At 33.7% G+C, this 17734-nt stretch overlaps 1 pseudogene; it reads right to left on the bottom strand.

Moving 5' to 3' along the window:
- Nucleotides 1-8622: 8622 nt before the first annotated feature.
- LOC150019643 (U2 spliceosomal RNA) lies at nt 8623-8796 on the bottom strand (annotated as a pseudogene).
- Nucleotides 8797-17734: the final 8938 nt, after the last annotated feature.

The following is a 17734-nucleotide window of genomic DNA, read 5'->3' as shown; positions in this document are numbered from 1 at the left end:
GCAAAGAAAGTGATATCAGTGATTGTGAGCAACTGAGCTTCATAAATCTGACACTAGTGATGATGACTTCTTGGGGTTCCCAGAAAACTAGAAGAGTACTTAGACCTTAAAGTGTCTCCTCATAGATTACAGTGATGATGGTTCTTTTTTTTTTTAAGTATATTTTATTGATTGTATTGTTACAATAGTTCCAATTTTTTTCCCTTTGCTCCCCTCCACCCAGCATCCCCTCCCCCAGCAATCCCACCCCAAGTCCATGCCCATGGGTTGTACATACAAGCTCTACCACTTCACCCTTTCATATATTCTTGTTTTTTTTAAAATAAATAAATGATTGATTAATTATTTTAACAATAAAAAATAACAATCCCTCCCTCTCAGACTTAAGACCCTTTATAATCTTATAAAGGACAATGGGTGAAGGTCTCGAGCTCCTCTAGCTGCTTCAAGCTGGACATGGTTGTCGTCCTGCCTACCCTTGGGTCCAGAAATCCCTAATAAGAGTGGGGGTGTGGAGGGGAGGGTGGCCTTCCCACATGGGGAAGGATCGTGCAGACTCCAGGTCAGTTGGCTGTCCCTGGACAATGGTTCTTAATACTGCTGTTGACTACTGTTCACTTTACACGGTTGAAATATTATTCCGTTATATTTTATTAAATATTTTAGTACACCATTTGGTTCAGAATATTTTTTTTCTTGTTTTCCTCCTCTAAACCTAGGTGCATCTTATGGTCAGGTGAGTCTTATATTGCGAAAAATATGATACTTCTTGAAAAATGCAAAAAGAATAAAAGCATTTGATAAAATTAAACACCCATTCAAATAAAACTTTTGAAATAGAAAGGAATTACTCATCTAATAATGAAAATTTACAAAATCCCATAACTAATATACTGTTTAATTGTGAAATGTTAGATTGGGGTTGTGACAACAGTATTGAATCTCACCACTTCCTTAAAATTTAATCTTTATTGCATTTTTTCCATTACCATTTAGTCCCCTTAAAATCCCCTACCCCAGCTATCACCAAACTGTTGTCTCATTCCATGAGTCCTTTTTCCTTTTTGCTCAATCCTTCCACCCCCTCATCTCCTGCTCTCCATCTATGAATCTGTCCCTGTTTTTCTTGTTAGTTCAGTTTGTTCATTAGATTCCACATATGAGTGAAATCATATGGTATTTGTCTTTCTCTGACAGGCTTATTTCACTTAGCATAATGTTCTCTAGGTCCATCCATACTGTTGCAAAGAGTAAAATTTTCTTCTCTTTTATGGCTGAGTACTATTCCATTGTGTAAATGTCCCATAGTTATTTTATGCTCTCATCTACTCATGGACTCTTGGACTGCTTCCATATCCTCGCAATTGTGAATAATACTACAATGAACATAGTTGTGCTTATGTTCTTTTAAATTAACATTTTAGGTTTCTTCTGATATATTCCCAGAAGTGGGATCACTGGGTCAAAAGGCAGATCCATTTTTTATTTTTTGAGGTATCTCCAAACTGCTTTTCACAGTGGCTGCACCAGTCTGCATTCCCACCAACAGTGTAAAAGAATTCCCCTTTTTCCACATTCTCACCAGCACTTGTTGTTTGTTGATGTATTGATGAAAGCCATTCTGACAGGTGTGAGATGGTATTTCATTGTGGTTTTAATTTGCATTTCTCTGATGATTAGTGACATTGAGCATCTTCTCATATGTCTATTGGCCATCTGTATGTTCTCCTTGGAGAAGTGTCTGTTCAGATCCTTTGCCCATTTTTAAATTGGGTTGTTTGTTTTCTTGGTGTGGAGTTTTGTAAGAATTTTTAAATTTTGGTTATTAACCCTTATCAGATGTATCAGATGAATGTGCTCTCCCATTCTGTGGGTTGTCTTCTTATTTTGTTGATTATTTTCTTTGCTGTGTAAAAGCTTTTTAATTAGATGCAGTCCCATTTGTTTATTTTTTCTTTTCTTTCCCTTGCCTTGGGAGATACATCAGATAAAATAATGCTAAGAGCAATGTCCAAGATTTTGCTGCCTATGTATTCTTTTAAGATTTTTGTGGTTTGGGGTCTAATATTTAAGTCTTTGATCTATTTGAATTTTTTCTTGTGTGTTGTGTAAGAAAGAAGGTGGTCCAGTTTCATTTTTCTGCACACGTCTATACAATTTTCCCAACACCACTTATTGAATAAACTATCTCTAGCCCATTGTATGTGATTGTTTCCTCTGTCAAATATTAATTGACTGTAGAGGTATGGATTTATATCTGGGCTCTTTATTCTGTTCCATTGATCTATGACTATTTTTATGCCAGTACCATGCTGTTTTGATTACTTTGGCATTATAATATAGTTTCAAATTAGGTAGCATGATTCCTCCAACTTTGTATATCTTTTTCAGGATCACTGTTTCTATGCAGGGCCTTTTGTGTTTCCATAAATATTTTGAAATATTTGCTCTAGTTGTAAAAAATATGCCATTAGAATATTGATAGGAACTGTGTTGAATCTATAGATTGCTTTGGGTAGTATGGACATTTTAATCACGTTAATTCGTCCAATCCATGACTACAGTATGTGCTTCTACTTATTTGTATCTTCTTCTATTTCTTTCTTCAGTGTTGTATAATTTTCCAAGTACAGGTCTTTTACATCCTTGGTTAGGTTTATTCCTAGCTCTTTTAATCATTTGGTAGTAATTGTGAATGAAATTGTTTTCTTAATTTCTTTTTCTGTTAGTTCATTATTGGCATATAAAAATGCAATTGACTTCTGGATATTAACTTTATACCTTGCAACTTGGTTGAATTCATTTATCAGTTCTAGTAGTGTCTTGGTGGAATCTTTGGGGTTCTCTATGTACAGTATCATGTCATCTACAAATAATGAGAGTTTTACTTCTTCCTTTCCAATTTAGATGTCTTTTATTTCTTCTTTTTGTCTGATTGCTGTGGCAGGGACATTCAGTATTATGTGGAATAAAAGAGGTGAAAATGGACATTCCTTTCTTGTTCCCAATATTAAAGGGGATGCTTGTAGTTTTTGTCCAGTGAGTATGATTCTGGAAGTGGGTTTGTCATATATGCCCTTTATTATGTTTAGGTATGTTCCCTCTACCCCCATTTTGTTGAGAGTTTTTATCATAAATCAGTGCCAGATTTTAGCAAATGCTTTTTCTGCATCTATTGATATGATCATGTCATTTTTGTCCTTCATTTTATTTATGTGGTGAGTCATTTATTGATTTGCAAATGTTGTGCCAACCTTGTATTCCTTGGATAAATCCCATCTGATCATGGTGTATGATCTTTCTGATGCATTGCTGTATTTGGTTTGCTAATATTTTGTGGAGAACATTAGCATCTATGTTCATCTGGGATATTGGCCTATAATTTTCTTTCTTTGTAGTGTCTTTGGTTTCAGAATTGGGATAATGATTGCCTCATAAAATAAGTTTGGGAGCCTTTCCTCCTCTTGAATTTATGAAATACTTTGAGAAGGAGAGATGTTAGTTCTTCTCAGAGTGTTTCATAAAATTCACCTGTGAAGCCATCTGGTCCAGAGCTTTCGTTTGTTGGGAGTTTTGTATGTTTTTTTTGTTGTTGTTTGTTTGTTTTTATCACTGCTTCAATTTAACTAGGTGTAATCTGTCCTTCATGTTTTCTGATTCTTCCTGATTTAGTTTTGGAAGATTGCACGGATCTAAGAATTTATCCATTTCATCCAGATTGTCCAGTTTGTTGGCATATAACTGTTCATAATATTTTCTTACAATCCTTTACATTTTTTTTGGTATCAGTTGTTATTTCTCCTCTTTTTTTCTTAATGAGTCTGGTCAAAGGTTTGTTAATCTTGTTTATCTTTTCAAAGAACCAGCTCTTGGATTCATTGATCTTTTGTATTTTTTTTAGACTCTCATTAATTTCTGCTATGATCTTTATTATTTCCTTGCTTCTACTCACTTTGAGCTTTGTTGTTCTTTATCAAGTTCCTTTAAGTGAGAAATTAGATTGTTTATTTGAGTATTTTCTTTTTTTTTTTTTTTTTTCAAGGTAAGCCTGTAATGCTAAGACTTTCCCTCTTAGGATTGCTTTCCCAGTGTCCCACAGATTTTGGATTGTTGTGTCCTCATTTTCATTTGTTTCAAGGTATCTTTTGATTTCCTCTTTGATCTCATTGTAGACCCATTCATTGTTTAATAACATGTTATTTAACTTCCACGTCTTTGCATGTTCTTATGATTGATTTCTAGTTTCATATTATTGTGGTCAGAGAAGATGCTTGATATGACTTCAATTTTCTTAAACTTATTGAGATTTGTTTTGAGTTCTAACATGTGGTCTACCCTAAAATGTTTCTATGTACACTTGAAAAGTATGTATATTCTGCTGCTTTGGGATTAAATGCTTCGAAGACATCAGTTAAATCCATTTAATTTAGTTTATTGTTTAAGGCTGCTGTCTCCTTATTAATTTTCTGTCTGGAAGATCTATCCATTGAAGTCAATGTGGTGTTAAAATCCCCCAAATTATGACTGTATTCCTGTTGATCTCTCCTTTTATGTCCATCAGGATTTGCGTCAATATTTAAGTGCTCTTATGTTGGGTGCATAAATGTTTACTAAGGTTATATCCTCTTGTTGATTGTTCCCTTTATCATTATGTACTGTCCTTTCTCTCTTACTATAGCTTTGGTTTTAAAGTCTATTTTGTCTGATGTAAGTACTGGTACCCCAGATGTTTTTCTTTTTCATTTGCATGAAATATCTTTTTCTATCCCTGTATGCTTAGTCTTCATGTATGTCTTAATCTGAGATGGGTCTCTTGGAGGCATCATATATATGGGTCTTGTTTTCTTATCCATTCAACTACACTATGTTTTTTGGTTGGAGCATTTATGCCATTTACATTTAAAGTGATCATTGATAGATATGTATGTAGTTTCATTTTATTGTTAAACTACTTTCCTCTGTTTTTTTTTTTTTTTCTTTTCTTTCTTTCTCTTTTTCTTCTTCTTCAGGCAAGCCCTTTAACATTTGTTGCAGTACTGGTTTCATGTTAACAAACTCCTTTATCTTTTTCTTGTCTGGGAAGCTCATTATTTCTCCTTCAATTTTAAATGATAGCTTTGCTGGGTAAAGTAGCCTTAGTTGTAAGTCCTTGCTTTTCATAACCTTGAGTACTTTATACCACTCCCTTCTGGCCTAAAATGTTTCTGTTGAGTAATCAGATGCCAGTCTAATTGGTGCTCCCTTGTAAGTAACCACCTGGTCTTCCCTTGCAGCTTTTAGGATTCTCTCCTTGTCCCTAAGCCTTTTCTTGGTGTAGGTCTCTTTGGGTCAAAGTTGTTTGTGACTCTGAGCTTCCCAGACTTGTGCATCTTTTTCCTTCACCAGATTATGGCAGGTTTTGGTCATTATGCCTTCAAACAGGTTCTCAATTCCTTGCTCACTCTCTTCCCCTTCTGGTATTCTCATGATGTGGATATTGTTATGCTTCATGTTGTCCAAAATGTTTCTTAAGTTCTCCTCATTTTTAAAAAAATTTTTTTTCTTTTTGCTGCTTTGCCTAGGTGTTTTTTTTCTACCTTGTCTTTCAAGTCGCTGATTCAATTCCCTGCTTCCTCTAACCTACTCTCTATTCCTTCCAATGTATTACTTATTTCAGATATTGCAATCTTTTTATCTGACTTGTCCTTTTTTTATGGTTTCTATGTCTTTTTTCATGCTTCTCAGCTTCATTATAATCATTACTCTAAACTATCTATCTGTAAATTTCTTGCCTCCATTTCATCTAGTTCTTCCTCTGGAGAATCCTCTAATTTTTTCATTTGGGGTCAGGGCTTTCCATTTTGGCTGCTTCTTTTTTTTTTTTTTTTTTTTTTGCCTTATTAGTTAAACTAATCAGTGATATAGCTTTAAGCTGTAATCAGAAGCCAGATTTAAGCACCACAGGGTAGGGCAGAGTAATTTATGTGGGCGGGACTATTGCTTCCCCTCTGGCTGATGCCACTTGGAGAGGAGTGCTTGTCTGAGAATAATGGCATCTGCAGTGTGGGGAAGGACTCAGCACAGGGATCCTGATGGCTGTTCCTTCAGTTATCTCCCCAGAGCCACCAGCCCCAGATTCTCCTCAAGAATCTCTAGTCCACTCTGCCTGCCCTCTTCTGGAGCCTATGGTAAGTACCTACAAATGTTTTTTGTGTTGGCCCTTTAAGAGGCTCTCTGCTTCTCCAGCTCTCTCTCACTGGCAGACAAAAAGTCTGGTGCTTTTCATAGTTGGATGTTATTGGGGTTTCTTTCTGGCTCTGGTACTGTAGGCTAGGGAGCTCAGATTGGGGTTTAGACCCATACTTCTCAGGGGGTATGCCCTGGCCACTGACATATCCTTCAGCTGTCATCTATGGGATCCCAGTCAGCCCTCTCATGTCTCCTTTGCACTCTCTACCAGTCTTATTGTGGTGAAGTGTTTTCTTCTATCTGTCCGTGGTTATAGGACTTCCCTCCAGCTCGTATTGAGTTAGTTATTCAGGATGATTTCTTTACAAATTAATTGTAATTTCAGATTTGATATGGGAGGTTATTGTAGCTTCCACATACTCCTCCACCATCTTGGACTTCCCATCTTACCTCTTGTATTTAAGTTGTATTGGATGTCCTAATAAGTGCACTAAAAGAAAAAAACTTTAAAGATTAGGTTGTTAACAAGATTCTTCTGGAATAGCCAAACAAGTTTGAAAATGAGTAAAGTTTGAGAATTTATACTACCTAATTGTAAGACTAATCTAAAGCTACAACAATTAGTACAGTGTGATATTAAGATAAAGATAGACATGAATTAATAAAACAAGAGAGAAACTTAAATAACTAGTTTGTTTCTCTCTATGTTTCTTCTGTTTGAAGATTATCCACTATTTACAGCTCAACTCTCACAAATACAGAAACATTATAATATCAGGTCTCTATTTTCATGAACATGGTGTACCTCTCCACTGATTTTTCTGCTTTAATGTCCCTATAGTACGCAGAAATTAAGATTGCCCCAATGGCTTTTAATCCCATGATTATGTTTCATTACATAGTAAAGGGAATGAGTAGATGTAATTGAGGTTACTAATCAGTCGACCTTAATATACGGTAATTATTTGGTTATGCCTAACCTAGTTGCAAGCATTTTAAGAGCAGAGAGTTTTCTTTGACTAGTAGCAGCAGAGGGATGCAGAGAGAGTCAAAGTATAAAATGGATTTAATGTGAGGAAGATCTATTGCTGAGGTGAAGGGAGCCACAAGACAAGGAACTGAGAGCAGCCTCTAGTTGACAGAGCAGGCCTCATATACAGCAGGTAAGAAAATGGGAAGCCCTAGACTGCAGGTAAAAGCAACTTGATTCTACCATAAGGTAGACATGAGCTTTAAAGTGGATTCTTTCCTAGGATCTCCACATAAAAATCAAGCATGACTGACACCTTGACTTTGGCCTTATAAGTCCCTGAGTAGAAAACAACTGAGGATGCCTGCCCCTGAAGGGCTTGTAACTAGGTTAGGCACTGCAGAACTGTGAAATTATAAGGGAATGATGTGTTAAGCTGCTAAATTGGTTTTGCAGTAATAGAAAATTATTACAGTCTGTTAATAAAGTTTTGCAGTTTCTTCAAAAAGGTACTGGATATCTCTTTCTAGATAGATTCCTAATTTATTTTTTATTGCAATTGGAAGTGTCATAATTTTTACATTTGCATTTTCTATTTGTTGCCTATTTTTAAAAATAAAGTTTCTGAATACCTATCATATATTTAGCTATTGAATCATCTTTCTAAAGTTCTAGTAATTTGTATGAAGATTATCTTCAAGATAATCACATAGGCTTAAAGAGAGCTTTGCGTTTTTCTTCCCAGTCCTTATGTCATTTGTTAATCTCTTCTCTACATCTAGCGTGTAAGCACTTTGAAGAATAATGGCTATGCATTAACTTTTACAAAATGCTGTTTATGCTTTGAATTAAATGATTACACAATTTTTCTTTCTTTTTAATGTTTAATACTAGCAGTATCATGGGACTTATGTAGCTTTCAAGGATTTTGCTTTAGGGGAGATAACTTTTATTGAGAACACTTGAGATCTGGCATAGTTGTTAAAACTTGTTCTAATTATTTCATTTTATTTTTTAAGAAAACTTTTTATTTTGTAAGTCATTTCTTAAAATATATTCATGTTGGAGGCCCTTGTTAAATCGTTGTTGGTACCTTCAAAATCCAAAGGAAAATTCATTAAATACCTTTATATATTTTTGTTATTTCTGATCTTCTTTCCTCCTACATCACCTTAAACATTTACTCAATTAAAAATATCTCAAAAACTTGTCATTACCATTATCTAAATCTCAAAAATCTTAGCTTTAGGCATTTTTATTTGTTTTTATTGTTGACACTATTACAGATGTTTCCCTTTTCCTTCCCCATTCAAATAACTCCTGGCTTTCACCACATTGTTGTCTGTGTTCATGAGCAATACATATATGTTCTTTAGCAATCTTTTCAGTCCCCACACCCTCCCCTTTGAGATCTATCTGTCTGTTCCATGTATCCATGCTTCTGGTTTTATTTTGTTTGTCAGTTTATTTTTTTTATTTATTTATTTTGGTGCACTGTTCCCGGAAGTACTGCAATACCGGGTCGGAGCAAGCTCCTATTCCATCTCCCAGCTCCAAAAATCCATTTAGTACAATGTCCTGGATAGAGGACATATCAGATATTAAACTGATAAGAACAGATACTATACTTGATCTTAGCCAAAAGGCCAAGAAGCGATGTTTGTCAGTTTATTTTGTTCATTAGATTCTACATAAAAGTGAAGTCGTATGGTATTTATTTGTCTTTCTCTGGCTGACTTATTTTGCTTAGCATAATAATCTCCAGGTCCATCCATGCTCTTGCAAGTGGTATGAGTTCCTTCTTTTCTACAGCCATGTGGTATAGCATTGTGTCTATGTACCACATCATTTTTATCCACTTGGGCTGTTTTCAGAGCTTGGCGATAGTAAATAACTGCTATGAACATAGGGGTGTATATATTTTTTCTGATGGGTATTTCAGGATTGTTAGGATATATTCCCAGAAGTGGAATCCCTGAGTCAAATGGCACTTCCATTTTTAGTTTTTTGAGGAAATGCCACACTGTTTTCCACAGTGACTGTACCAGTCTGCATTCCCACCAACAATGTACTAGGCCTCCCTTTCCTCCACATTCTTACCAGCACTTCTTGTTTGTTGATTTATTGATGGTAGCCACTCTGGCAGGTGAGATTTGATATCTCATTGTAGTTTTAATTTGCATTTCTCTGATGATTAGTGACTGAGCATTTCTCACATGTCTATTGTCCATTTGTATGTCCTTTTTGGAGATATATCTATTCAGGTTTTGACCCATTTTTTAATTGTATTGTTTGTCTTTCAGTTGTTGAGTTGTATAAATCCTTTATATATTTTGGAAATTAACCCCTTATCAAATACATCATTATGAATATGCTCTCCCATCCAGTAAATTCCCTTCTCATTTTGTTGATGGTTTCTTTTGTTGTGCAGAAGCTTTTGAGTTTGATGTAATCCCATGTGTTTAATTTTTTTCTTGATTTCCCTTGCCTTAGGAGATATATTGGCAAAAATATTGCTAAGTGAAATGTCTGAGATTTTACTGCCTACATTTTCTTCTAGAATTTTCATGGTTTCAGGACTTATATTTAAGTCTTTCATCCATTTTGAGTTTATTATGCATCATGTAACTTAGTGGTCTATTTTCATTTTTTGCATGTATCAGTCCAATTTTCCCAACACCATTTATTGAAGAGACTGTTTTTATTCTATTGTATGCTCTTGCCTCCTTTGCCAAATATTAATTGACTGTAAAGGTGAAGATCTTAAGAAAGAAGAATAAAGTTGGAGGGATCACTATATCGGATATCAAACTATGCTACAATACTATTGTAATCAAAACTGCCTGGCAGAGGCACAAGAATAGACACAAAACAGCCTGGCAGTGGCACAAGAATAGACAAAACAGGGAGCCCAGAAATCAACCTATAAATTTTCTCCTTTAATCTATTAATGTGTTACTGAATTCCTGGGATATGCCTTGGTCATATGCATTTTTCTCTTTTACATATTATTAGATAGGGTTTAGTAAGATTGTTTTCTCATGATGATCTTGCCTAGTTTTGCTATCTAAGTTACTGGTTTCAGAATTAGTTGACCTATATTTAGTTTTTAATTTTTATTTTGCCCACAAATGCATAAAATTTAATCATAACCTTTGTTTAATGACACACTGTCATCTCTAGTCATTGCATGCATTTCTTACTTATTTTAATTTATCTATTTTAATCATAAACATGCATATGCTCACCACAAACTTCAGGATCTAGAATATTAATAAATTACTTCTAAACTACGTCCTAGTCCCATATTTAATTATCTGCTTTTCCCCCAAAGACACTAATTTTTCTTATTTTTTAAAATTTTTATTCCTTACTTAGTTATTTCATCGTTTTTACTCACATTTACCTGAGCCTAAATTATGTAGTTTTTCTCATTTTTAAATGTTTAAAGAGACTGTCATACTCTGTGTAGTCTTCTGATACTTGCTTTTGTTAGTTAGAGTTATGTTACTAAGATTTATTCATGTTGCTAAATGCAGTACTTGTTTATTCATTTTCACAATTTAAAAATAAATGTATACTTGAAATTTAACAAAAAGAGCACAAATTGTAAGTGTTTTGCTCAGTGAATTATCACATGGCAAACATATCTAGATAGCCACCATGCAAGTAATAGAGAGAAACTATCAGCATTTCAACTACCCTCTACATGCCACTCATAATCACTATTCTTGGCCCTTTGCATTTTTATACCCATTTTATGATCTTTTTATCAATTTTCACAACACAAAATGTATTGGGATCTTGAATAGAATTATATAGGATCTATTAGATTAGTTTTCAGAGAAAGACTGACTCTATAATCTGATCTCTGAACATATCTTTCCATTTATTAAGGTTTTTCATTTCTCTCAATAATATTTTTAGTTTTCCATGTGGAGTTCTTGCACATCATTTACTATCTTTATTCCTAGGCATCTGATGATGCCTGAAGCTATCATAAGTGGTACCTTTTAAATTTTCATTTTAAATTGTTGTTTGAATATGTATATATATTGAAGAGGCTTTTTATTTCATTGTATGCATTTATCTTAACTGTGTCTATTAGTTATTCTAGCCCAATTGACTTAGTGGTAATTCTAAATATTACAATAGCCATCCCTTATTTATTAAACTACAATAAAATTTTGTATCTTATCACTTCTTGTGTAATTTAAAGACCTTAGAACATTCTAACTCTATTAACTATGGTTTATATTTTGCTGATGATTAATTATTTTACATTTTTCTCTGAAAGTATCTTTATTTTTACCTTATTTTTTGAAAGAAAGTTTTGGGGGATATTATAATTCTAGATGGGCAGTTATTTTCTTTCAACCTTTTGTCCTCTATTTTTATAATGGGCTGAATTTTGTGACATTGTACCTAACCTGAAGTATATCAGAATTTGACTATACTATAGTTGGAGATAGGGTATTCAAACAAGTAATTAAGTTAATTGAGGCACTGGGATGGACCCTAATCCAATATGACTAGTGTCTTCATGAAAAAAAAAAAATTGGATATTTATTGCCAATCCCCTCTGGCTTGCAAAGTTTCTGCTGAGAAATCAGCTAGACAGTCTTGTGGGAGCTCTCTTGTAGATAACTAATTGCTTCTCTCTTGCTGCTTTTAAGATTCTCTGTCTTTAACTTGTGGGATTTTAATTAAGATATGTCTTGGTGTTGGCCTCTTTGAATTCATCTTGTTTGGAACCTTTGTGCTTCCTGAATTTGTGTGTCAATTTCATTCACTTGGTTAAGGATGTTTTCTGTCATTATTTTTACAGATTTTTAATTCTCTCTCTTCTCCTTCTGGCATCCCCATGATGCTCATGTTGGTATGCTTCAAGTTGTCCCAGAGGCTCTTTATACTGTCCTCATTAAGGGGGGGCAGTTCTTTTTGCTGTTCTGGTTGGGTGTTTTCTCTCCTTTATCTTCCAAATCTGATTTGATTCTCCGATTCATCTACTCCACTGTTGACTTCCTGTGATATATTCTTCATCTCATTTAAGCATTCTTCATTTCTGACTAGTTCTTTATATTTTCTATTTTTGATTCTATGTTTTCTATCTCTTTGTTGATGGTCTCACTAGGGGAATATAGCCAATAATACTGTAATAACTATGTATGGTGTTGATGAGTAGTAAATTTATTAGAGTGATAACTTAGTAAATTATAGAATGTCTAATCACTGCATTGTACACCTGAAACTAACATAATATTGTATGTGAGCTATAATTGAAAAATAAAAAATTATTTAAAGTAATAAAGAGGAAATTTGGATACAGACACAAATAAAAATATCTGAAGACACAGTGAGAAGACATCCATCTGTAAGCTAAGGAGATAGGCCTACAAAGGAATCAGCCGTGCTGACTTCTTGATCTTGTATTTATATCTTTTAAAACTGTGAGAAAATGAACCTCTATGTAAGCCACCTGGTTTGTGATATGATACATTGTTATAACAGCTCTAGCAAACTAATACAGTTTTCAACTGCTTCTTTGAGAAGTAAGCTGTCTCATTGTATATCCTTGGAAGATATTATGTATCTTTATCTGGTAATTTTTAAGTTTCTTTCTGTGTCTTTTGTTTTTAACATTTTAATGTGATAAGTATAGGTGTAATTTTTCTGTTTTATTTCACTTGGGATTTGCAGTGGCCTTGAAGCTATGGATTTCTTTTGTCAATTTTTTAATATTCTTGCCCATTATCTCTAAATATTGATTCTACCTTATTCCTTCTTTTTTCCCTTCTCAGACTCTGATTTCATGTATGTTAGAAATATTTTTACCATATATCTCCTCTGTTCTTTTATTTTTATTTTTGTGTCTGTGTTTCACTTTGGATATTTATTCTTATTTATAATATAATTCACTAAACTTGTTTTGGCTGTGTCTAATCTACTATTAATTTCAACTATTTAGTTCATAATTTGTTATATTGTTTGTTTCAGTAATTTCATATTATTTTTTAAAGTTTTCAATCCTGACAAATTCATAGATATTTTTAAAACTGTGCTTAATTACTCCACTATTAAATTTCCTCTGAATCTATTTTAATTCACTGTTTTTCTTCTGTTCTTCATCAGTTCTCATCTTCTTGTTTGCCTAGTTGTCTTTCTCTGATCCAGGGATTATGAATGAAACTTTGAAGAGATTATGATATCTTTCATCAGAGAGGACTCAGTTTGTTTTTAGCAGGCATTTAGGAGACATGCAGATCACTTAAAGTAAATGGGAATTCATTTAATTCCAAAAGCTGGTCTTTAGTTTTTCTGGGTGGTGGATCTACTTCAAGTTTAACTTTACACTTTGATATTGACTTTTACAACTCCAGTTGAAACCTGAAGCCATTACTCTTTATGGCCAATCTAAGCACAGCTTTTTTTCTAAGCTTTTCCGTTTCTCAAATGTTACTTTTGACTGGGCAAATGTTTCACATAAAAAAAGATCACTACATGTTGCACTCACCTCTCTGGATTCTGCACTTTATGCTATCATCTGGGACTAATTGCTTTTAACTTTAAGATTTTTTTTAAAAAATTATTTATTTATTTATTTTGTATATTTATTTATTTTTAGAGAGAAGGGAAAGGAGAAAGAGAGGGAGAGAAACATCACTGTGTGGTTGCCTCTCACTCACGCCCCCAGCTGGGGACTTGATGTGCAACCTAGTCATGTGCCCTGACTGGAAATCAAACCAGCAACACTTGGTTCGCAGGCCAACATTCAATCCACTGAACCACAGCAGCCAGGAAGAATTTTCTTAAGTACTTCTTATAGTGATAGTCTGCTAAATATAAAGCCTATCAACTCTTGTTTGTATTGGAACATCTGTGTTCCATGTTAATTTTAGAAGCATATTTCAGTGGGTATAGAATTCTAGGTCAGCATTTCCTTTTTGCTATTTAAAGATATTATTCTTTTGTCTTCTGGCTTCCATAGCTTCTGTAGTAAAAGCAGTCAAATATCCATTGCTATTCCATCAAAGATGTGTCTTTTATTCTTCGCTTGTTCCAACTTTGCTTTTGGTTTTCAGTAGTTTAACCTAGGTGTGGTTTTCTTTTTATTGATCCTTCTCTGTATCCTGAGCCTTTTTGAATTTGTGAGTTAATATCTTTCATCAGTTTTAGGTTTTTTTTTTAAACAATGATGTCTTCTAATACTGCTCTATATCATTCTTTACTCTCCTCTGAAACTCCACATATATATTTATTAATCTCTGTTTTTTCCTTTTTATTTTTTTACTCTTTGTCTTTTGGATATTTTTATTAATCTATAATTTATTTCTTTTTGTGTTTTAGACATTTTAAATTAACTCATTTTCAGAGTTACTCATCCCGTCTCCTGCTGTGTTTAGTAAAATTTAGTCCACTTCTGGTTCATCCCTTTCCTCAACTTTGGTCATTTTTGGCCTCCTATTATTATTTTTATTGTATTTTTTTCTATTATCATTTAGTCCCCTCTTACCCTCTCACTTTCCCTGCAATCACCACACTGTTGTCTGTGTCCATGAGTTATTTTTCATTTTGTTCAATCCCTTCAACCCCTAACCTCCCCCTCCCCATAGCTGTCATCCTGCTCTCTATCTATGAGTCTGTCTCTATTTTGCTTGTTAGGTCAGTTTGTTCATTAGATTCCACATATGAGTGAAATCATGTGGTACTTGTCTTTCTCTGATGAGCTTATTTCACTTAGCATAGTTTTTTCCAGTTGAGTTGTGGTTGGTAACATTTTTTTAGCCCTAAAATTCACACAAGAATCAGCTCTGTTCTTTGGAAAATTTGAGCTTAGCACTTTAGCTCCTACCCTGAACAGTTTCAAAATCTGGCAAATGTCTTGAGAAATGCCATGTATTTATGTCAGACTTTCCACTTCTAGCAAGATTTTTATCCTTTACTCTTAAGGAGATCTTACTCTGCCATCTATACATTTCTTGGCTGCTCTTCAGTGTCTCACTCAAAGAACCTAGCTAATCTCTCATGGTGCAAACTTGTCATTTGTTTGGAAATCTTTCAGTTTCTAATGTATCACAGCTGCCAAATGTCTACTAGTTCTCTCTTCCCCATCAGTGTATCTTTACCTAGGCCCACTGTACCCCTACACACCCTGAGAATCAGTAAATGCCTCCAAAGCAGTAAATGGCTAGCTGTTGTCAGCTCAGACAATAGGGCTCTTCCTTTGTGGAGTTTTAGTTAACCAAATTCTCATGACTTCTATGGTATCTTTATAAATATTATTTTAAAAATATAACAATTTTATGGTAATTTCTTAGTGTTGGCCTAATTAAGCATACTAAATCAACCCTACTTAGAAATATAGGTCCACTATTCTTTGTAGCACAATGTTCCTTATTCTGTGAGTCAGGCAGTCAGTATGGGAATTTTTTCTGTTGTTCAGGGCATCCATTTCATCTATTTGCACAAGAACTTGGATATTATTCATTATATAGTTTTGGGTACATTAAGCCTCCCAAAAATAGTGTTTGTCAAAACTCCATTTATCACCAGAAAATGCATTTATTCCTATTCTGATAATGAAATAAATTCTGACAGTTATGGAATTGACTGTCATGCATTTATGAGTCCAGAGAAAATAGTGTTGGCTAAATTAGTATAAGCAGCCACTAATCTCCCCCCAACTCATCACCAACATTTGTTTATTTTCTTTCCCCAGGCACTGGTATGAAGGTTAATGGTTTCACATTCCTTAGAAAGACTAGAGAGAATTTTCATACTATACTCGTGTACTGTATACGAGAATCTGTCATGAAGTATGGTGAGCTTCCTGCTTTCCAAAGGGCTCTGCATTTGTGAACTGTACCAGGTCTGGGAATAGGCTATAAGATCATGACTAGACAAGTAGTTCAGGCCTCTGATCAAATGTCTTTGAAAATTTTTGTGTTACATTTCAAATAGTTCCTTAGTGAGTTCCTTATTGTTGTTTACTTCTATTTATCCATAATTAGAGATATCTGCATCTTAAAAATTCTTCAGGATATGATAACTATACTTGTTCTTTTCTTTATCCATACCCACTTTGCTTTTTGTTTAGGGTCTGCCTCTAGGCTGGGCTTCTACAAAGATCTTCTATTCCAGTCCATTGCAAATACAACCCTTTCTACCAGAATTCATGGCCTAGAAAGACCTGCCTTTAGAGTGATTTTTTAAAAATCTAGTGCCTTTCTGACCAATATATTCCACAGGAATATTTTGAGGAACATGAAAGAAAACAGAGAAAGAAGAAAAAAGTTATACTTGTAATTCTGGGATAAGTCCTATTTGATCATGTTGGATTATTCTTTAATAAACATGACTGGATTTCAACTTCTTGTGTTATTTAGGATTTTAACAGCTACATTCATAAAATAGATTAGTATAGTTTCTTTTCTGTGCTCGGTTGGGTTATGAGTAGTTTTGTCCTATTCTTTGCACTCTGTTCCTTAAAACTGCAAGTTAGTTTGAAAGAAAACATTGATTACATTAACTGAAAAATAAACTGGTTATAGGACATTCTTTGAAAGAAATTAAATTTATTCAGGTTTTCAATTTCTTGAATAAAATTTTGATTATCTTATATTTTTTGAAAACCAAGTAATTTATTAAGATTTTAAACATATTTTTGTTTAATTTATTTTTATTGTATTTTTTTCTTACCATTATGCCCCTTTCCCCCCTGTAATTGCTACACTGTTGTTCATGGCCATGAGTCCTTTTTCTTAATTCCTTAAGATTTTAATTCTCTCTACATTTGTTCTCTCATTCTGTTTGCATTTGCTCTCCTTTAGATTTTCAATAGCTGTATCACAAATTTTTAAAGAGTAGCCCCTATATTTACATATGAAAATGGATGTTTTCTCTTGTGTTATTACGTTTTTTTTTCTCATAATATAATGGTGACTGTCATTTTTCTTGGACCTTTAATTGCCCCTTTAGTTCACTTTTGTTAAATATTGAAAACTTTAAATTTATACATTTTCTTCAACATGGTGTGGAAAGATCCTATAATTTTTTTTGAAATAAGTGTTATTATAAATCATCATACAGTGTTTGCTTAGTATAGCATCCATTTTTTCCCCAGCCACCACCAAAGTTTGGTTATTTCCCTTTTCTTTGTAGTACTATTTAGATTAATAGCCTCCCACCCTAAAAGTTTACCTGGTGCTTTAGGCTTTTTCTATTTTTATGATTCAAAACTGCATAATAAATAAACTTATTAATCAGTCATTTTGTATTTTAGCATGTCTTTGGAATAGAATACAAGAAGTAGGAACACTGTGTCAAAGGATAAATATGTATAATTGCTTTCTAGATATTTCCAAATTTTTCACCATAGGGAATTATATCAATTTCCATTTATATTTTCAGCACAAATATACATGAGCATCTATTCCCTGCAGCCTCCACTAAAGCATATGTTGTCAAACTTTTAAATTTTTGTCAATTAATTGGGTAAATATGTTTCTCATTGTAGTTTTTCATCCATATCATCATTGAGATTTAATCATGTATCATGAGATAAAACTTGTGTACAAATATATGAATTTGCATACC

Source organism: Furipterus horrens, unplaced genomic scaffold (genome assembly GCF_987537825.1).
Source record: "Furipterus horrens unplaced genomic scaffold, mFurHor1.1.pri manual_scaffold_2, whole genome shotgun sequence".
NCBI lineage: Eukaryota > Metazoa > Chordata > Mammalia > Chiroptera > Furipteridae > Furipterus > Furipterus horrens.
Note: the sequence above shows the minus strand (reverse complement) of the source record. Positions and strands in the feature narration are given on the sequence as shown.